This window comes from Crotalus tigris, unplaced genomic scaffold, assembly GCF_016545835.1.
Source record: "Crotalus tigris isolate CLP2741 ecotype Arizona unplaced genomic scaffold, ASM1654583v1 scf7180000017873.753527, whole genome shotgun sequence".
NCBI classification, from domain to species: Eukaryota; Metazoa; Chordata; class Lepidosauria; order Squamata; family Viperidae; genus Crotalus; species Crotalus tigris.
The window spans coordinates 75566-98222 of record NW_024096692.1 but is presented as its reverse complement, the minus strand read 5'-3'; the positions used below and the strand labels follow the sequence as shown (position 1 = coordinate 98222).

Below are 22657 nucleotides of genomic sequence, written 5' to 3'. Positions count from 1 at the left end.
AATTTGTTGGGGTTAGGAAAGCAGGGATTCTCTACCCTCAAAAATAATTAAAATTTATGTCATTTATTTAGTACATTAAGTTGTATAATGGCAGGTAAGTAAAATGGATAACATTTGACTCCTCTTTGTTATGTTCAAAATATAGAGCCTCATACTGAGAATTAAAGCATGGGCTTCAGTACATTTTGATGTAGTTGTTGTGGAGATTCAGCATTTGGTAAAAAGGGAGGTCCCTGTTTAGTTAAATTGCATACAAGACAATTTATTGAGGCCTATGTCTGATCAGGCAGTCAGCTGCATGGTTAAAGACCATATGTTAATATTATTTATTAATGTTAACTACTATATTTGGCTTTCATTCATTTTATATTCATTAGTAAGGAGAAAAGTTATTTTGATATAAAAGGATATATGTGATATCATATAACCAGGGGCAAATTGCAACTTGTAAATGAGGATTTGAGAAGAAGGGATGGAGAAAGAAGAAAGATCAGGAATATGTAGTATTTTATATGCACCAACAAACTGAATAACAAGTAAGAAGAATTATGAGATGATCCATAGTCTTAGTATTTGTATAACATAATACAACATTACATCTTGACGAGAAGAAAGAATATACTTAATCTCTAGTCACTGAGGACATTCTATTTCTATCAAAGAGTCAGCTGTGGTTAATAGTATATCTGCACTAGCATAGTGCTTTGCTTGAGTTACCGTCTGGAAATGTGTTTCTGGCCAAAGTTCCAAATTGTGGCTACAATAAGGAAAATGGGCAGATGTAATATTAGGTCAAATTAGCCATAAAACTGAAAGGAATTCTCTCCCACCCTTTAAATTACAAGGACTTCAAACAGTAGCAAACTCAAGATTCAGGTGTACAGTAGGTGGATCATGTTCTTTTATTTCTGCTATAAAAAAGACTGTGCAACTTCTTTCAGGCTGAGAATCACACCCAGCCCTGGAGTGGAGTATCAGATGCCATCCTTTCCAAAATAAGGAATAAATCCAGAATGAAAACAAAATATCTGCTTTATATTTAAAATTAGAAGCTGCTTTAATTATTTACTTTCCACTCATGTACTGAACATTGCTTTCTTTGATTACAATGAAAATTAGAATTGAGGGGGAAAAAAAGATTTGGAAGGGTAGCCATACGTTGCCCTGGGTCTTACAACCCAACCAAAAGAAGGAGAATAAAAATGACAGTTGTCTATAGGAGATATTATATTTTTCTATCTAGTTTCTCTTAAACCAGTTGAACTCAAAATAGTGTTTGCAAATGTATAAAGTGCTAAGCTTGCACAAACTCAGGTGACCTTTTTGTTCAATACTGTTTTACACTCAGCTGGGTGAAGAACTGGAATGACAATGCTTAAACCAATGAAGAGATCAAAGCTTCCAAAGTGCTTTGCAATGGATTTTTTCATGCAGCTATTTCAATAAGAATCTATTTGACCAGAATGTTAATAAAATAAAGTTTACAATGTCAATTAATGTACACTTGAGCTAATATTAACTGGATCTTCCAAAAAAAATATTAAATTTCTTCCTAATGCAAAGAGGAAGGAAGAAAAGATTTTAAACTGGAAAGAAGTGTTAATTAGATCACGCATCATACTACATCACAGTGTTGTTTGTTTTAGCTTGGAACAGTATTAGAACCAGCTACTGTAGCAATGTTGTTTGTGAACCAGGCCAGTGTGTCTTATTCTATAAATCATGGTTTAAAGGATTCCACGTTGTTATATGTAGTCATTTCTCTTGTGTAATTTCTAATAAAGAGCCTTTCCCCTCTTGTACCTCAGTATGGCAGAAACACGCCCTGGTAGCATCTTTTTTCTGTTGTTGGGTTTGTTTGTTTTTTGTCAGCTTATGAGTGAGACAGGATTAAGTCATCTTTAATTGTACCAATTAATACCAAAATGGTATTTTCTCTTTTCTGATATTATTCATGTGTAATCTAGAGAAGGCTCTAATGATAGGAAAGATGGAAAGAAATAGAAGTAGAAGATGAACATCAGCAAGATGGATGGACTTAGTGGCTATCAGTGTACTGTTGAAAGATTGGAGAGGCCAAGTTAGAAACAGATTGTTATAGAGAAAATTTGTCTATATGGTTGCTACAAATCAAATCAGATGTGAGGGCCCATATTCAATTAAATCAATCTATGGTGCCAATTATGTAAAATTTGTTATGCTTTACCATCTTATCAACCAATGGAACAGTTTGCCTTCAGATATTGTGGGAGATTCATCACTGGGAGCATTCAAGAAAAGACTGGACTGCCATCTGTCAGAAATGGGCAGGTGGGTTGGGCTAGATGACCTACAGTATCCCTTCTAATTCTGTTGTTTTATTCTATTCTATTCCTTATACTGGAGGTTAAGTCAGGTGTCCACTGGTATTGAAGTACCACTTAGAGGTTGTTTCATACTAATGTGGGCATGCTCTCCCTCTTGGTCCCTCATTAATCTGACCACTATTATGCCTTCATTGTGTTGTTGTTTTTCTAAAGAGCTAAATACACAATGTTGTGCACTGAGCCATCAAAATTATGCAATCAGCTAAAATGCTTCAACTTCATGGTCTTTAGTGGATTTAATACAAGGCTGAAATAACAAAATTGTTTACTTTTAACATGGCAATTTCATCTTCCTGTTTTAGTTTTGATATTGTTGTTTTCAAGTACCCCATATAATAAACTCTGCAAAGGAATACATTCTGCCTACATCATAATAATTCCCTTGTACTTTATAAGATAAATACATTCTGTCTCCTGATTGGCCTCTGGGAACAAGTGAGAAAGAATATAGGCTCAATAACTCATTGCAAGTCCATGTGTTGATAGTGCTGTTCCTCTAATGAGTAATGAACTTTCAGAGCTCTTTTCATCCATCTTAACATCCTAACCACATAACTAATTGAGAATCCAAGCTGCTGTTTTAACTTTTAGAAATTAACTATAAACCCACATTTGAAGTACCCCGTTTTGTTCCATTCTGGATTCTTTCAAGGAGAATGCTGGTTTAAAATGAATACAGTGATATCTTGGTACTTGTCATTAATTGATTCCAGCGGGCGCAATGAGTACTAAAAATGATGAGTACCAAGCAAATCACATGATTAATATGTGACCCTTTGTTTTGGCCAAAATTCATGAGGCAACTGACCCCAACTAGTTCTAGTTTGCATGTCAAGCACCAAACAAATGATGAGTACTAGGACAAAATTTTCATATCAAAATATGTCAGGTACCAAATCTGACAAATTTCAAAGCAGTCAAGTACCAAGATACCCTTGTAAATAAATGAATCAAATTTAAGTACAAGATACTCTCTCCTTGAGGCTATCTGTTTATCCCACAAAGTCAGATAGAATGGACATACTCCAATCCCTTCCATGAAATGTTGCCATTTAGCAAGACCTAAGTAGTATATTTTTTCTATAGAAGCCCTGGCCTTCTTGGATCCTCAGGTCCCCACATTCTTTTAGAAAGCCACAAAGAATTGGCTTCAAGAAAAAGCACCAGCAACAAAGTACCAGATTAATATGATTTAGATTGCCAATATCATTTCCTTAGTCACCTAATCCAAGTTAGCATATATAATCTGGCTACCATAGGAGTAATTTAGGAAGTTATTGCTATTTAAAAACACTTTCACATTTATACTTTTTAATGAGTATTTAATATGCTCACAAACCAGCAACTATTTGCTTGTTATGAACAATTATATATTTTTCTACAGTTAAGGCCACTATCAGAAGACTAGATTATTATTGAATGCTCATTAGAAACTTTTTTATTAGTTTATGGAGGGAACTTTCTTTAATTCAAGGTCAGTTTTGAAGAGCACCAGTTTGGAAAAATCTGCTTTAAAAATAGGGAAGTGGAAAATTGATGACACAAAATGTGTGACAGTAGCCTAAACTTCTCTTTTATTAATACTCCTTTTCTTGTGGAAAACAGAAGGACTCTTACGAATTCCAGAGGGTTTTAGCAGAGAGATTTATTGCGCAGGTTCAGAAGCAGTAGCAACCAGCAATTCTGAACCCGGAGGGCGGGTTCAGACTTCAGTTTTATACTTTCTTTTTCTCAGGAACAAAGGAATACACATTGTGATACACATTGTATTACATTAGGTTCGTTTCTCACGGTATACAATGGAGAGAGTTTTCTACATACATTGTATCCAAGTGCAATGCGCATTAGATTAGTCACATACTACTAACGCAGCATTATTCCAGTAATTATGCAGACACATCATTATTCTAGTGATTGTTTATTAATCCACATTACTTTCATTTTTAGTTTTCACTCTGAAACAAGCCTTCTGTCTTTGGTTTGTAATAGATAATATTTGGAAAAACCTTGTTTTTCATGTTTCCACAGTATCAACTGGAGCCCAAGTGGAACCATATGGTTTGATCATGAGAAATTTTGAATAACTAAAATAGATTTTCAGCAATGTTTTTAAAGCTAATAGTGATGGTATCTGGCAAATTTCAAAAGGCAAGATTTTTCCTGAGCCTGAAGTAATAACCCCAAGGATCCTTCTTTTGTTTTGATCAAATTATCAGTTCCCAAAGAAGACAAAAGTGAAGGATTTCTATATCAATTCTTAAAGTGTGAACAAGATTGGATAAAGGCACTCTTCAGTAATCTATTGAAGGTTTTACTATAGCATTCCTGAACTTGGACACCCTCCTTATATGTGCATATCAATTCCCATAATTCTCTACCAGCAAGACCATTGACAAGTATTGCAGTAGTTGAAAGTCCAACATATTAAACAAAAGTGTTTTTAAAATAACCAACACTATCCATGGAATTGGCATACTATAGCCCTTGTACATGATCTTATATATCAATTATTTGTATGGATCCATTTATTTATATTTTTATATATCTCTGGTTTGTTGTTTGTTTGTTTGTTTCTGCCTTCATTGTTTTGACAAACAACTCAAGATGGTAAATATATTCAACACAACTTTCCTATTTTCTCCACAACAACCAACCCCTGAGAGAGAGCCCCAAAAGTAATGTGCTTGCTTTAAAAAGAGAGGAAAAATGCTTGACTATTTATTATTATAGTAATAATATTAATTATAAGCATATATTTAATATTTAAATCAATATGTATTATGTACATTGCCTCATAATTCTTACAACATCCCTGTATCATATTTTGAATTGTTCTTTTCTAAAACTAATTTCTTCCCAGGGAGGGTAATTGGCCAGGTCCAGAAATATTACTTATATCAGGAGCTTATGTTTTGGCATTATATTAATTTCATAGTTCTATTAAAATTCATAACAATACTATGAATTGCTACCCAGAATTGCAGCAATGACAATTATGCTGCTCCTACCTCTGATGCTTCAGATCCCAATAATAAGGTAAGAACTAAAATCGGTGATTTTTTGGACTGTAATTATGTTTCTTTAGCCTAATATGGAAATAAGTCTAACAGCCCTACAGCATCCTTAGGAAGTAGGTAGGAAATAAAAATAAAGTTTCATTCAAATCAAATTTGATTCCCAGTTATTCCATTGACATATAAATTGTTTCTCACTGGCTTATTCAGGATTTTTTTTGTGCATGTATAACTTTCCAGAAATTCCTCTTTATAAGTTAGCTTCTGAACCCAACAAGTCAGTTGTGCCATTTTTCTACATATAGTTTACTGTTACTTTATTTATTCAGGCTCTGATAGCTATTTGCCTGCAAAGCTGCAATGCAAGTATGAAAGGGCAATACTTATATCATGATGACTAAAAAAAAAAAAAGGTGCCGGAACTCACACACGTCATACAACCCGACTTGCCTACTCTACAAGGTTCCATCCAAAAAAGGTGCTGGACCTCCGTTCTGGGTGTTCTATGACAAAAAAAGCCCTGATGACATCTATTTTTTACAAGTTTGGGAGGAGATGAAATAAAACTAAAAAAAAACCCCACTTACATTTTGTTCAGTTTTTGCAGTTTTGGTTTATTACTATTCCTGTGCTGATTTTAAGAATAATTAGAATGAATTTTGAAACAATATGCCCAACTTCAAATCATACTAAGCCATAAAGTGGTTTGCGTAGATTTGCCTGTGTTATATGAACCTAACAAATTGTGGTTTATTCAGTAAACCATACTATTCAGTAAACCATACTTGAGAAAGTAGGGGGAAATGTGACACATGTTTCATGAATCTAGCCTATATGAAGCAGGTCAGGTTATTGTTTCTAAGAGCCAAGTTAGCCTCAACCAATGTTTTGTGTTGAATCCAAACAAAGCACTAGTTTGCCTCTTTCATGCTTTCGGAAAGTCAAAGGCCATTCTAATGACAGCTTGAAACAGTGATAAATGTAGCTGCTAATCACTTGCTTTACAGCATACCAAGAGTGGGGAAGAAAACTGTGTTGAAATTGCTCTAATGGGATAGAAGTGCTTCAAAGAAGAAAGGATTGGGCAATGAAGAGTTGCATACTATAAAGCAAAAAGGTGGGTAAACTCTGGGGGTTTCAGCTTGGTTTTGAAAGACCAGAGTCCCAGACCACCGCCCTATATAAACACAGGAGGTGAGACAGAAATTCTTTCAGAGCTGTTGCTCCAGCTCTGTGAAAGAGATTTCTGTGAATCTTTGAAGTGCCTCAGTTCACGTTAAATGGGGGATGGGAGTTCACACTTTTCCTCTCCTCCCCATGATTGTTTAAGTGGGTCAGGGATTTTCCTTCCAGGGAAACTCATGATGCAGACAATGCATCTGTTTTGAGCTATCTTTGTAAAACAAAAGAGCCTGGAAAACTTACTGCTGTGTTGAAAGAACTATTTGAGTTCAGGAGATGAAGAGAGCAAAGTCTACCCTTTTAAAACAATGTTTCCTCCCCACAGTTCTTTTTATCTTGTTTGCTTTCCACTGAACTTGCTTTTGATTTTAATTTTATGGGCTATCTTTACATGCAAATTGTATCTTTTCAAGGTATTTTCCCCCTGCAAAATTATTCTTTCATTGCTTAAAAACTTAGACATGATCCTCCAGATTAGGAAGATTATCTGTTATAAAATCTTGAGTTGCAATGTTTAATTGTTAATTTCACAATCCTAGATGTGCTTACTCATAAGAAGATCTAGTTTTATTCAGATGCATTTACCACTAGTAAGCATTCAGAAGATTATAACCTTGTTAAACAAATTATTTTCTGAAAAAAGCATTTTGATTAACTATTTTTTTTTTTGGCACAATTGTGGTCATCTCTATTGTATTCTTTATCAGAAAAAAACCAAATAAATAGAAATATTTTTTCCTTAAACAATTCCAATATAGGTGAGAAGTTTGGGTTCTGAAGTTTTTGTCTGTTAAAACAGAAATCATTGAGTGAGACTCAGTATTGTGATCAAACAGATCACAACATTTAGGATATATCCTACCATTATGATATTAAGCAAATTTCTTCAGGTTATTGATCAGGTGAAATCACTGGAACTAATCATCAAATACACACTTTTAAAACTCCTTTAACTATCCTTTTTATTGTAAAACCATGGTGGTTGTAATCTCTTAAAAGCAGTTATCCACATTAATGCTATGTTATTTCTCCAGTCATTTACCTACCAGACTCAAGAAATTGCTACTTTTTTCTAGGCTATATGATTGATCCAAACACTCTTAGGAAGGGTGCATTCCAATGAAACAAAGCCTCTTTGTGGGACCCAGGAGATGCAACTTCTAGGTATTGACCTCTACTTTATGGATTGACCTTTGTCTAGACCTATGGTTGGCACTGACCCTTCTGGTCTTTAGAAAAGCTGTCAGGAATCGGCTCTTCTCTTAAAGTATTCGGTCAGGATGTACTGGGGAGTTCCAAATACATGATGGTACCTTTTCTGTTCGGACCATCATTTTGGTATTCTTGAATGGTTTCTGCATTGTAGTTTTATTTACTTTTTTGTTTATTTCATTATTGTGGTTTTATTTATTCTTTTTGCTTGGTTCTATTAAATTGTTTGTAAGCCACTCAAAGTCACTTTAGTTAAGCTGGGTAACATAAAAATATTTTAAATAAATAATTTTTAAAGTATTACTTATTTCACCAATTTAATCCTATCACTTAATTGACTACATATCAAATGCTAAATCATAATTTTTTAAAACAATGTTTTGCTAAAAAACAAACAAACCCACACATAATCCTTGAAGTCAAAAGCAACCAAATCACATTATGGCTTAATACTTAAGCAAGGAGCAAGGTCAAGTAATGAAACATCTCAAAGCAAACTACCAAGCTCAGAGAGCATCAAACCCCCACATAAATACACAACCATTTCTTCCCCTAGCATTCCCCTCAACCTTCCCTTATTAAATTTAGTATCAAGTTAAAAAAGAGTGGTTCTTTAGATTTACCTAAAGACAGTTCTGTATATAATTTGAAACAATACTGCAATCCAATGCCATTACAATAATGGACATTTTGCGTGTGAATACTTTTGGAAGATAATTTCAGCCAGTTTGAATTATAGCACTCATGAGCTTGGAAAATATTGCTGTAAGCCAACATCTCCTGTGATTCCAGATTGGCATAAGATGAGATGAAAGTGTTTAGAATGAATAATAAGAGTAATTAATAAAATACATCATTTTCTTGTGGTGTGTAATGTAAAACAGCTTCCTTTGCATGCAATCTACTTTGCCTTTATGTCACTTTCTAATCTAATTTAGAGTCAAGGTGGGATGAATTGATTGCAATGGATATAGCAAATTTCATTTTGAGGACTGTTGTACAGGTGGGAAATTATTGATTTGCTCTTTATTCCTTTATTTTGCTTCTTCATTGCTTTCAGTCCATAGACTATATTTAGGGATAGTCTTGAGTGAAACATACAGGAGAGAAAGATGAAAGGAGAAAACAGACATAATATGTGTATTAAATATTTATAGAATTTTGTTTATTTTTTATTATTTTTCTTTTTTCTGTTTTTTCCTTTCAACTTTAAAAATATTAGATATTTTTCCTTTGACAATGTATGTCTGCCTGTCATAATTATGTATGTGTTTTGTTCCTTTTTTATATAGAGTTTTATTGATATTATAATTTTACAAATCATAGGTACTTAGTAAACAACATGTTGTCTGGGTTCATTTTTTAGTTAATACATTTTAGAATTATTCTATGTCTTTGTTTTCTTTGTTCTTCAATATCGCTCTGTCAGTTTCTACATATTCTGGCATTTTCTTAATCCCATCTTCAAATGGTATTCTTCACTTTTCAAACACTAAACAAATGCAATTCTTTCTGCTACTGATCCATATAACATACATACAACATTAAGTATATAGTTCTTCATCATATTTTTCTAATATTATATCTACTAACAATAGTTCTAGATTACAACATCTTTTCTATCCAATTCATGTCCTAATTTTATTTGCAGTTGAAATCACCTTATTAAGCCATATTCAAACCCTGTTCCTTTTTTCTGTAATTTTTTAAAACCAATAAAAAAATTAAAAAGAAGAAAATGAACAAAGAATAGAATAGAAAAGAATAGAATTCTAGGTTATGCCAACTTCTTTTTTGAATAGTAAATAGATCAATAGGTTTGATTAAAATAATGTATATCCTCCTTCTAAAATAGCCAATGAAATGGATCATTTCCCTCAATTAATAATAATAATTTTAGCACATGTGGAAAACTGATCCCTCTTTAGGACATATTTATGCAATATGGTGTCTCCTTAAATTTCACTTTCTTTATTATTATTTTGGAATTTTTTTCAGTTCTTGCATTCATGCAAACATTGTTCTCTTGGGACTAGGAACTGGGTTAAATTATTTTTAATTATTAGTGAGTTGTACAGGATGTTACGAGACCCTATGTTGGATACCAGGGACAGGTAGCATTTGAATATAATCACATAAATAGGACGGTACATTTTCTGAAGCCAGCTTTCTATCTCTGCTTAGGAACCCAATGAAGTAATATATCTTTTCCATTATTGAATTTGCCTGAATCAGCATTAAAAGTAGGGCACAGTTTCTACATCAAAGGAGGAGAGGCTGAACAAAATCTAAGCTGGACAATGGGAGTGGAGAAGTAGTGATTCAAACCTATTATGGAAGAAAAAATTGCATTGTATAAGAAGAAATCTGATAAATCAGAACAAATGCCAATCTAACCCAGTATTCTGTGTCCAACAGAAGCATTTGGGAAGCAACAAAAGAGATAAATACATCTGTCATAAGACCTTTCCATTTTTACACCCAACTACAGCACAAATATATTATGGCAATCTTTTTTCCTGCTATGTTCCCACCATGTTGTGTTCAACAACTCTCAACCATGGCTGAGGCAGTTGAAGTCATCCTTACTGGTGTTTAAATGATATTTTCATGCTTATTCTGACACTGGCTAGGGGTTATATGTAATAAATACCTGTATGTAAGAATGAATTGCTGTTCAGCATAAGTTTCCAGGTGGATTTGTAAATTTTAACAGTAGATATAAAGCATTGGTAATAAAAACAGTATGCAGAGTAGCAAATTGGGAAAGTTTCCTCATAACTCTAAGCTGGCCATATTTTAACTGCTATCAGCCTATTTTCTTTCAAATAGATCCATTGCCACTGTATCTGAATGATGGACTATTGCCAAAATTAATCAAAGAGGGTATCAACAGTGTGAAATAATCCTCCTTGGCAATCCTCTATTTCCTATTCATATTTTTAAAATGGACATTTTCAAGTGTTTAGTCAATTCCCTACTTGTCCAGCTTGATGGAGTGGAATGGTTAAGACACATTTCCTTCCCCACCACATTTGACATAGCAAGCTACGTGCCAGGGTTTTCCTGGTGGAAATGAACTCTCTTTGAGTGGCTCTTTTACAACTCAGCAAACCACACCCTGGTAGAAGATAAATAGAACAGTTTGTATCTGCTTGTGTGTACTGTACTTTGGCTCTTTACGTCAGCTTTTGCACACGTGTGGCCTAAAACATGTATTTTGCCTTGTAAGCAATAACCATAGAAGAAATATGAAACTACCAAGCAACAGTTAGAGAGAAAGGGGGGGGGGAGAGAGAGAGAGAGAGAGAGAGAGAGAGAGAGAGAGAGAGAGAGAGAGAGAGAGAGAGAGAGAGAGAGAGAGAGAGAGAGGAACAAGTATAATGAGCTAATCTGCTAAATGTTCTAACTATATTTGTAACTTCATATATTCAAAACTTTTCTGTAGAGATGGTTTGGACTTTTTAATGCTGGAAGCTGCACTTAAAATGTGTCACATATCTCTGAGAAATGACGAAAATGAGCATGATCATAACACATATAAGAATAAAACTGGAATGATCAATAGTGTAATGCAACTGCAAAGAAGGTCAATAACATCTTATGTAGGATCAAAAAGCCACACAGAGTTCCTTATTACAAGAAGTACATGGCCTACTCTGCCATGATCAGTCTTTGCTTGGAATATTGTGTTTAATTCCATACACTTTAATTTAAGAAAGACACGGATATGCTGGGGCAAGTTCAGAGATGGAAATCAAATCCCACAAGGAATGGTTAAAAGACCTAGGTATATTTATTTCTCAGAAGAGAATGGTTAGAGGGTACATGATAGTTATTTTGGATGTATAAGTAGCAGTTACATTGTAGATGTTTTGGACTTCTCACTTGTGGGCTCACTTTTTCCAAAGGATAAGTATCAGCATTTTAAGGTAGCCCAAACAAGGAAACCAAAGTTATGAGTGCTAATACTATTTTTACAGAAATTTGCAAGCCTGAATTTGGTCCTCTCCCCCCCCCCCCTTGCTACTTTTATCTTATCAGAACTAGGGAGGGTCAAGTCTAAGACATTTTCTCAAATTACATTTTTGTTTTGGAGGCTCTTCTTTCTAGTTGTTCTTACAGCCAAAATATAATGCACTGAATTTCAAGAATGTAAATACATAATTGATTTTAAGAAGAATTTCTTGAGAGTAACAGTTATTACTCAGTGGAATAGATTACTCCAGGGAATGGTTTTTTTCCTCTTCGCTGGAGATTTGCAGACAAAGGCTGGATAGAGTCAAATCCTACAGTGTGCAGGAGATTGCATTTGATGACATCTTAAGTTCTTCCAAATCTATGAATCAATATTTTAATATATTTTCTTTTAAAATTTTATGACTTTTTATTTGTTTATTTAGTTTTTGATTTATACATTTTATTTCCATCAGGAATGTGAGGTGGCATATAGCACTTTGTTCTCTAATTTCCCTATAGTTATAAATATTTAAAATAGATTTGTAACTAGATCTTTAAAACAGATTTGTAACTGTGAGAACCAATGATAGTTCCAAAGTCCTCTTGTGAACCACTCTGCCTGCAGAGGGACTTGAAATAAAAACTCTCCAAGACCTGGATCAAAAATGTAACCATTATCCTTTCCTTAGGGATTATGCTATAACTGTCATGCACTCCCTACGTGATTACAGGAATAATCCATTGAGATGACTTACACTGGTCTAGCTTGTGTACCTCATTTTTAATGGAGTTACTCCATTTTAGAAAAGCAGTAACATTGGGTGTGAATGGGCACACATGCTAAAATCTTGCCTGGAATAAATTCTTCATTACACTCCCATTAAGAAATGTTGAGAAAATGGAGATGCAAATTTGGTGTAAAGATTAAAAGTTATGTATCCTTTTGACCAACGTGTTTGTGTTCCTTCTTTGAACATAATGGTATTTGCAAGGATTTTTTTTACTATTTGTCAAAAGTATCCATCATATAATTGTTTCTTTCACACTTTGAATTATTTGTCCAATACAGTATGTTGTATGTCTTTCCACAACATGTGCCTAATAGTAATTATAACATTTTATATTGTCATATGATGTGAAGTTATATAGATTTTTACAATAAGGACAGTGATGCTCATTTGTGTCTCAGTGACTATTAATGTATTTATCTAATAGCATTTTGCGGTTGAGAATACAAACAGCCTTCCTTGAGCAGCTTTTCCTCTAAAAAATGGAAATAGAAGAAACAAATTTAGTTTGAGTAATAATTAACATTAGACTGAAATTAGGCTTGATGAGTTTTTGTAGTTCAGTGCTGAATTTATCTATGATTTATTCAATTATCTGGGTTTACACAAAGTATCCCAAGACAATGAATAACCATACTGGTGGATGTGTAGGCAAAAAATGGTAAGACAACAATTATCCTACTCCTTGATAAGATAGAAAAATGTGGGTTAGACAGCATCACCACCAGATGGATTCATAGCTGGCTGACTGGCTGTACTCAGCATGTAGTCCTCAATGGCAGGGCTTTTCACCTGTGGTACATTGGCACCTGGCAGGTGGTATGCGACCATCCCAGAAAAGTGGTAGTAGGGGAGGGGAATGAGCTGAACTGGTGGCAGCACCGCACAAGCCTGAGAGAGAGATGGCTGGAGCTGCAAGGGCTGTCAGGGCTCAGCGGAAGCACCAGGATCAGTGCTTCTTCGGGACTGTCAGGGCTCAATGGAAGCATCAGGATCAGCGCCAGGCTCCAGCTGGAGCTTGGCGCTGACCTTGGCGCTTCTGCTGAGCCCTGAAGAAGCACCAATCAGCTGGAATATTGCAGCATCTCCAGGGTCTTGTGATTTACATTCAGATGCTTGGCAAATGATTCATATTTAGGACGGTCACAGTGTCCCAGAGTTATGTGAAGTGACCAAAACCTGCTGCAATCACCCAGCAGATGGGGGGAATAAAAACCAAACACCCCCCACCCACCCCTGCTGCCAATCCTCAACAGAAATGCTCATAACAATGAAAACCTCGGATAGGAGGGAGAACAGGCAGGTGTCTTGCTTGGCTGTGACTTGGGTGGGCACTTTTTCAGTGCCATTGTAACTTTGAACAGTTACTAAGTGAACTGTTGTAAGTCAAGGACTACCTGTTTCTCCAGCATGATTGGATGGAGAACCCACGGATGGGTTGTCTTAATCTATCTGCTCCAATTATACTAAGTCTGAAATTTAGTACCGCCCCCTCTGTGCCAACTGCACCCCAGTTTTAGACTTAGTCTCTTTTCCCCAAGACGCGTTTTGTCTTCGCTCCTGGAGCAGAAGACTGTTTAATTCTATTTAATTACTTAGATCAGGCTATTATTATTATTTATTATTTTATTATTGATTCAGAATCGATTATATCTAGAAGAAAGATCAATTATCCCAGTCTGAAGCCTATTCAGGCTGACAGACTTACAATCCTCTCCCTCTGGGGGGGGGAACTTTTCCCTTCTTTGTTTTCCCTCAGTTAGGGACAGCAAGATCAAACCTTTAATTTAGGTTGTTTTCAGAGCCTCATCAAGCCTGGAGGGAGCCTTCCCAGATCCCTCGGCCCCAGCAGAGAGCAGCAGGTGAGAATTTGGGCGCGGCCCAATTTTCAGAGCCGGGAGGGCCTGTCAGGCCTTGGACGACAGCTTTTCCAGCCGGCCTAATCACATGCCACCAGCTGCTTTAGGAGCCCAGGCGATTCACCCGAACGAGGGCTCGTTGCAGCTTAGTCCCTAGGCCTCAAGGCCTTCTTCCAACAGCCATTTTTTAGGGCGCGAAATTGGCGGCCGCCATTTTGAATTGCCTCCCGGTGGCCATTTTGGGTGTGGCTGAAGCCCCCGGCGGCCATTTTGTATGTGGTTGAGGCCCTTGGCGGCCATTTTGTGAGTGGCGGAAGTCACTGGTGGCCATTTTGTGGGTGGCTGAAGTCACTGGCGGCCATTTTGTGTGGGGCTGAAACCTCGGTGGCCATTTTGAGTGTGCCTGAAGTCACTGGCAGCCATTTTGTGGGTGGCTGAAGTCTCCAGCGGCCATTTTGTGTGGGGCTGAAGCCTCGGCGGCCATTTTGAGTGTGCCTGAAGTCATTGGCGGCCGTTTTGTGTGTGACTGAAGCCCTCAGAGGCCCTTTTGTGCATGGCAAAAGCCCTTGGCGGCCATTTTGTGTGTGGCTGAGGCCCAGACTGCCTGGAACTTTCTTCTGAAGGCAGTATTACATCATCGGTGGCAGGATCGTCGAGAGAGCAGGTTCGACCGGGGAGGGCCTGATCGATCCCAAGTGATCGGGGTGCCCATTAACTCCCCGCCCACCCCCTCTTGGGCTGAAGTATCTCTGTAGACTCCCTTGGTGAAGTACAGCGCCGAGGGGGGCGTTTTGCCAAGGTTGAGACCAGAGCAACTCATCATGGCAGAGAAAGGCAGCAAGCCGGCCAAGAGGAGTCGCCAATCAGAGGCAAGTGGTAAGAGCACCACCAAGCGAGCCCGGCCAAGCAGGGAGCCACAGAGGGAGGAAGGGTGCCAAAGACTGAGAGCGGCCTCCCCAGATCTGACAGGCACGATGGGAAGGTCTATATTTGAGCCCCTTTCTTCGCACAGTGCCTCAGCCCCAGGGGCCTGGTCTCCCCCCAGGGGAATTCCTGAGTCAGATTCAAACCTAACAGTGGCTTCAGGGAGGGGTATAACCGGTCAGGACACCTCAGGGCCCCAGGCCACATTCACTCCCACTGCAGCAGGACTTCGCCCTCCTGAGAACCAGGCCCTGAACCCGAACCTCCTCCAGTCCATGATAGCCCAGGCTGTGGCTCAATTTATGGCCTCCAACACCCCACAGCCACTCCCACAGGCCACACATCATCCACAATCTCCAGATTGGATGGATGATCCCGCATCGGATTTGGAATCTACAGGAGCTGAACAAGCTGGCCTAATTTTGTCTGAGGACGAGGGCATCGCCCCATCCGAACCCACCCCTCCTGTCGGTCTCTTTGACCATTCCTTCTTCAATTCCCTGCTTCTCAAGGCCTGCACCACTGCAAACCTCGCCCAAGAACAGGAGAACCCACCAACATCCCAGGGTCCCCATGCCATATACACTGAGCCCTCTGTCTCACAGAATCATATTCCCTGCCCTCCCCTTTTTCTAAATATAGTCCAGAAACAATGGGAAAAACTAGGATCCCCCTTAAGCCCTGGTGCGGTAGAGAGAACATTGTTCAATGTTGCTCCTTCCCTGACCTCCCTTTTGGAGATTCCTGAGATTGATGAGCCCTTGAACTCATTGTTTCCCAAGTCCAACATCCCTGGGGACATAAATGAGGCACTAAGGGCAGAGGACAAGAAGATTGAGTCCGCCCTACGCAGGTCCCACCAGGCATTAGCCTGGGCAATGAGGGCGGCAACCTCCATGGCCTTCTTTGCCAGGGCTTCGGTCCTGTGGCTACGGGAGCTCCAGGACATGATCCCTCCGGACCAGCTCAGAGCCCACCAGAATCTGGGTAAGTTGGTGGCCACGTCCCAGTATCTAGCCGATGCCTCCTTACACACGATCAGATACACTGCCCGGACCATCGCGGCAGACATTTCAGCACGAAGGCTCCTTTGGCTCAGAAACTGGCGAGCAGACACCAAGGCCAAGTGGCGTCTGGCCTCTAAACCTTACACAGGTGGACATCTCTTTGGTAAGGCGCTAGAGCCATACCTAACCGAAGGTAAGGATAAATGCAAGACCTTGGTTAATACATCAAGGAAAGGAGATAGATGCTGGGGGAACTTGTCGCAGAGTAACTACAGAAGGCAGTCCTTTGGGCCAGCGCCATCCTGGGACTGGGCCCAGGCTCCTCGCCCCTCCTTTCAGAGACAGGAACGACAACAAGATCGTTCAGTATACAGAGGCAGATCACAGTTCCAGACCAAGTGGTCCTTTCGAGGCGCAGGGAGCCGTTCCTTTAAGCGAGGCAAGTGAACCTGCAGCCTCACCTCCCATAGGAGGCCGGCTGGCCCTCTATTCCAGCATTTGGGCGGCCACTACTACGGATGCATGGGTGTTAGACACCGTCTCCCAAGGTCTGAGACTAGAATTTTGTTCCCATCCACCTGACAGATTCTGACATATTTCAATGAACAGGACCAGAGCTGAACTTATGTCAGAGGCAATAGCTCATTTATTGCAAATACAAGCAATTGAACCAGTACCACAAGACCAAGAAGGACGAGGGTTTTACTCAAACCTTTTCGTCATTTCCAAGACTTCAGGGGGCTGGAGGGCGATCTTGGACTTAAAAGATCTAAACCTCTACTTGAGATATAAAAAATTTAAGATGCAATCACTTCAATCAATCCTGGCTGGCGTCAGGCAAGGTGACTTTCTTACCTCCATAGACCTGACTGAGGCATATTTGCACATCCCAATTTTTCCTGGACACCGCAAATTCCTCAGATTCAGTTATGCCCGACACCACTACCAGTACAGAGCCCTTCCATTTGGCCTCTCATCTGCACCGAGAGTATTTACAAAGGTACTGGCAGTGATTGCAGCCCACCTTAGACAAATTCCCATCAGAGTTCAATGCTATCTAGATGACATTCTAATTCAGTCATCATCATGGCAAGGTGCCCAAGCAGACCTCGCCCTAGCCATCAAGGTTTTGCAGGAGCACGGTTTTTCTGTGAATTTCCAGAAAAGTCATACTGTACCAACAACTCGGCTCCTCCATTTGGGCGCAGTTATAGACACAGGCAATTGCACGGTCTATCTATCTCAGGACCGATGGAACTCTATCCAGACTCTTGTACGTCGGATCCGAAGGGACAGAGTAGTCACATTGGCATCCCTTTCACAACTACTAGGGAAGATGGTGTCCTGCATGCAAATTGTGCCATGGGCACATCTCCATGCCAGAGAATTACAGTGGCTTCTCCTTCCATTTCAGAGACTTCATACCAGCACATCCCACCAGAAGGTCCGAGTTCCACGGTCAGTGTTGAACTCCCTTCGTTGGTGGGACTCTCCGGCACTGTCACGGGGAGCAGAATTCAAAGAGCCAGACAGGATCACCATCACCACAGACACAAGCCTATTTGGGTGGGGGGCACACCTCCACACACACTGGGCCCAAGGTCAGTGGTCCAGGCAAGATCTAAAGAACAATATAAACTGGCTGGAACTAAGAGCCATACACATGGCCCTAAAGAGATTCAGCAGCTTAGTACAGGGCCAGCACGTCCTGGTCTTAACCGACAACATCACAGCCAAGGCCCATATCAACAGACAGGGGGGAACAAGGTCCAAGCCTCTCATGCAGGAGGCCAGATTGCTGGGGTCTTGGGCGGAACTGAATCTTGCCTCCATCAGGGCGGAGCACATATCCGGAGTGGCCAACCAGCAGGCGGACTCACTGAGCAGAGCCACCGTGGACCATTCCGAATGGCAGCTGGATCCGAAGATCTTCAGAGAGATCGTGGACAGGTTTGGTTCCCCAACCCTAGATCTGTTTGCCTCCCCAGCCAACTCACAGCTTCCCAGATTCCTTTCCAGGTTCCCATCTCCATCAGCGGAAGGAACAGATGCACTCCGCAGTCCCTGGCCCAGGGAACTGCTCTATGCCTTTCCTCCCCTGCCCCTTCTACCTGCCACGATCAGGAAGATCCTTCGCGAACAAGCAGAGGTCCTCCTGGTCGCCCCGCATTGGCCGAGATGATCTTGGTTCGCCGACCTGATGGAGCTCTCCACATCCCCTCCATGGAGGATTCCAGCCAATCGGATCTCCCTCATTCAGGGGGAGTTACATCATCCGGACCCTCCGTCTGGCACTTGAGAGGCAGGCCTTAGGCCTAGACTCATATTCGTCAAGGGTCATAGCCATGATCCAGCAATCCAGGCGACCCTCGACGAATAGAATATACGATGCCACGTGGAAGAGCTTCTGTAATTGGTGTTTAGCTCACAAAATTGAACCCTTACAGGCTGCAGTGCCAGTTATCTTGGAGTTCCTGATGGATGGTTTGGACAAAGGGCTTTCCACAAGCACCATCCGTATGCAGGTAGCAGCACTCGCCACGGTTATTTCCTGTGGCAAGGAACCCTTAACACAGCACCCTATAATACGCTCCTTCCTAAAAGGAGCTAAAAATGCCAGACCACCAGCGGTACATAGATACCCCTCCTGGAACCTTCATCAGGTTTTACAGGCTCTTGTCTCACCACCCTTTGAGCCAATTGACACTTGTTTGCTCAAACTATTATCAATGAAGGTGGCATTTCTGGTTGCTGTAACTTCAGCCAGAAGAATCTCTGAGCTGGCTGCCCTGTCAGTGAGAAAGGACCTGTGTATCTTCCATAGGGACAGGGTTACTCTCAGGTTAGATCCCTCTTTCGTGCCCAAGGTCAACTCCTTGTATCATAGATCACAGGACATAGTTTTGCCGGATTTCTGTCCGAACCCATCTAATGACATAGAGGCTCAGTGGAACAGATTGGATGTTCGCAGGGCCTTATATTGCTATATACAGAGAACCTCATCCTTCCGCAAGACTGAGGCTCTGTTTGTGTCATTTCACCCTTCGTCGTTAGGACAGAAGGTTTCCTCACCCACTATAGGCAGGTGGATTAGAGCTTGTATTTCTCTGGCATACCAGACTCAGTCACTACAAGCTCCCAGCCATATCACGGCCCATTCCACCAGGGGCGCAGCCACTACAGCAGCCTGGTCTACCCAGGCATCCATAGAGGAAGTTTGTAGGGCAGCAACATGGGCATCGCCCTCCTCCTTTGTCCGTCACTACAAGATGGATATATATGCATCTTCTACGGCTTCATTTGGCCGCAAGGTCCTAGAACACGCATTAACATTGGGTGGGAATCAGGCCCAATCTAATTCCCCACCCTAGGGACACAGGGCTTTGGTATGTCCCATCCGTGGGTTCTCCATCCAATCATGCTGGAGAAAGGGGCATTGTCTTACCTGAACTCCTTTTCTCAGCATGATGATGGAGAATCCACTCCCTCCCATTAGGTAAGTTGGCCTGGTCCCCATTTGTTCAGATGCGTCGGACTAAAGACTGGGTATCGCCTTAGCCTAAAACTGGAGTTCAGTTGGCACAGAGGGGGCGGTACTAAATTTCAGACTTAGTCTAATTGGAGCAGATAGATTAAGACAACCCATCTGTGGATTCTCCATCATCATGCTGAGAAAAGGCGTTCAGGTAAGACAACGCCCCTACTTCATCACTTTTTTCTTTTCTTTTTTCTTTTTTGGTCATCAAGGTTTTGGCACCGTGCTAGGTGACTGGTGGTACTCGGATATTGCCATATCCTAAAAGTGTAATAATGGGTGAAAAGATTGAAAAGCCCTGCTCAATGGAACTGAATCTACATGGAGGTAAGTGAGTAGTGGAGTGCCCCAGGGCTCTGTTCTGGGCCTAGTGCTCTTCAATGTCTTCATCAATGATTTGGATGAGGGGATAGACGGGGAATTCATCAAATTTGCAGATAACACCAAGCTGGCAGGAATAGCCAACACTCCAGAAGACAGGCTTAAGATACAGAAGGATCTTGACAGTCTTGAACATTGGGTACTATCTAACAAAATGAAATTCAATGATGAAAAAAGTAAGGTTCTACATTTAGGCAAGAAAAACCAATGCACAGGTATAGTTTAGGAGGTATCTTGTTCAATAGTAGTAACTGTGAGAGGGAACTCGGAGTCCTAATGGACAATCACTTAAATATGAGCCAGCAGTGTGCTGCAGCTGCCAAAAAAGCCAACACAGTGCTAGGCTTATTAATAGAGGGATACAATCAAGATCACGTGAAGTGTTAATTCCACTTTACAATGCCTTGGTAAGGCCACACTTGTAATACTGCATCCAGTTTTGGTCACCACGATATAAAAAAGATATTGAGGCTCTAGAAAGAGTACAGAGAAGAACAACAAAGATGATCAGGGGACTGGAGGCTAAAACATATAAGAAACTGTTGCTGGAATTGGGTATGTCTAGTTTAATGAAGAGAAGAACGAGGGGGGGACATGATAGCAGTGTTCCAATATCTCAGGGGTTGCCACAAAGAAGAGGGAGTCAAGCTATTCTCTAAAGCACCTGAAGGCAAGACAAGAAGCAATGGATGGAAACTAACCAAAGAGATAAGCAACTTAGAACTAAGGAGAAATTTCCTGACAGTTAGAACAATTAACTAGTGGAACAACTTACTTCCAGAAGCTATGAATGCTCCAATACTGAAAGTCTTTAAGAAGAGATTGGACAGCCATTTGTCTGAAATGTTATAGGGTTTCCTGCCTGAGCAGGGGGTTGGACTAGAAGATCTCCAAGGTTCCTTCCAACTTTATTATTATTATTATTATTATTATTATTATTATTATTATTATTATCCACTCTAGATGAGTTCCGATCACCAGGACTAGATGGTTTACATCCCAGAATTCTTAAGGAGCTGGCAGACATGTTCTCAAAACCACATCTTTCACAGATCTTGAAGCATGAGGAAATACTAGAGAGGAAAAGAGCTGATGTGGCTCCCCCCCCCAAAAGGAGAAAAATGGATCCAGGAAACTACAGATCTATCACCCTGACATCAATATCTGGGAAGATTCTGCAAAAGTTAATCAAGCAATAGATCTGCAAACACTTAGAAAATATTACTAGAAGCCAACATGGATTTGTCAAAAACAGATCATGCCAGACAAATGTTATTGAATTATTGGATAAAATGACTAAATTAATGTATCAGCAAAATGCTGTGGACATAGTATACTTGGGATTCAGTAAGGCCTTTGACAAAGTAGACTACAGTTTACTTTTTGGTAAGATACAAAAATGCAGGATAGACAGCATTACTACCAATGGCTTCATAACTGCCTAACCAATCACATTCAACATGTAGACTTTAATGGAACTACATCTACATGGAGGGAAGATGCAGTGGGATATTCCAAGGTTCTGTCTTAGACCAAGTACTCTTCAACATTTTCATAAACAATTTAGATGAAGGGATAAAAAAAGAACTCATCAAATTTGCAGACAACACCAAGCTAGGTGGAATAGCCAATACTTTAGAAGATAGGCCTGAGATCCAGAAGGATTTTGACAGATTTAAACACTGTGCTTTATCCAAGAAAATGCAAGTCAGTGGTGAGAAAGTAAGGTTTTACACTTAGGCAAGAGAAACCAAAAGTACAGGTATCTGGCTAAACAGCAGTAACTGTAATAGGGACCTAGGAGTCCTAATGGACAATCACTGAAGTGTGAGCTGTCAGTGTGCTGCATTGCTTAAAAAGACAATGCAGTCCTAGGCCTCAAAAATAGAATGATAGTATCAAGAGCACATGGTTAGTGCTGCTGTATTTTGCTTTGGTGAGACCACACTTGAAATATTGTGTTACGTTTTGGCCATGATGATACAAAAAAATATGTTGGTGAAAGTCTAGAAAGAGTGCAAAGAGCAACAAAGAGTATTAGGGGACTGGAGGCTAAAATATACATGAATATGAATGGTTGCAGGAGTTGAGTATGTCTAGTCAAATGAAGAGAAGGACTAGAGGTGACATGATAACAGCCTTCCAATATTTGAGGGGCTGTTACAGAGAACAGGGGGTCAACCTATTCTCCAAAACACCTGAAGGCAGGACAAGAAATAATGTATGGAAGCTTACCAAAGAGAGATCCAACCTAGAACTAAAGAGAAATTTCCTGCTAGTGGGAATAATTAACCAGTGGAATGATTTGCCTCTAGAAGTTGTGGGTGCTCTATCATTGGAGGTTTTTAACAAGAAAGTGGGCACCATTTGTGAGAATGGTATATGACAGAGGTCCTCAACCTTTTGGCACCAGGGACCTGTTCCTTGGA

At 39.9% G+C, this 22657-nt stretch overlaps 1 long non-coding RNA gene across 1 annotated transcript; it reads left to right on the top strand.

Moving 5' to 3' along the window:
• The first annotated feature begins 6317 nt into the window (after positions 1 to 6317).
• LOC120308153 lies at positions 6318 to 22268 on the top strand. Its single transcript, XR_005556763.1, has 3 exons — positions 6318 to 6497; positions 20060 to 20174; positions 21192 to 22268. It is a non-coding gene; the product is annotated as an uncharacterized LOC120308153 (long non-coding RNA).
• The last annotated feature ends 389 nt before the right edge of the window (positions 22269 to 22657 follow it).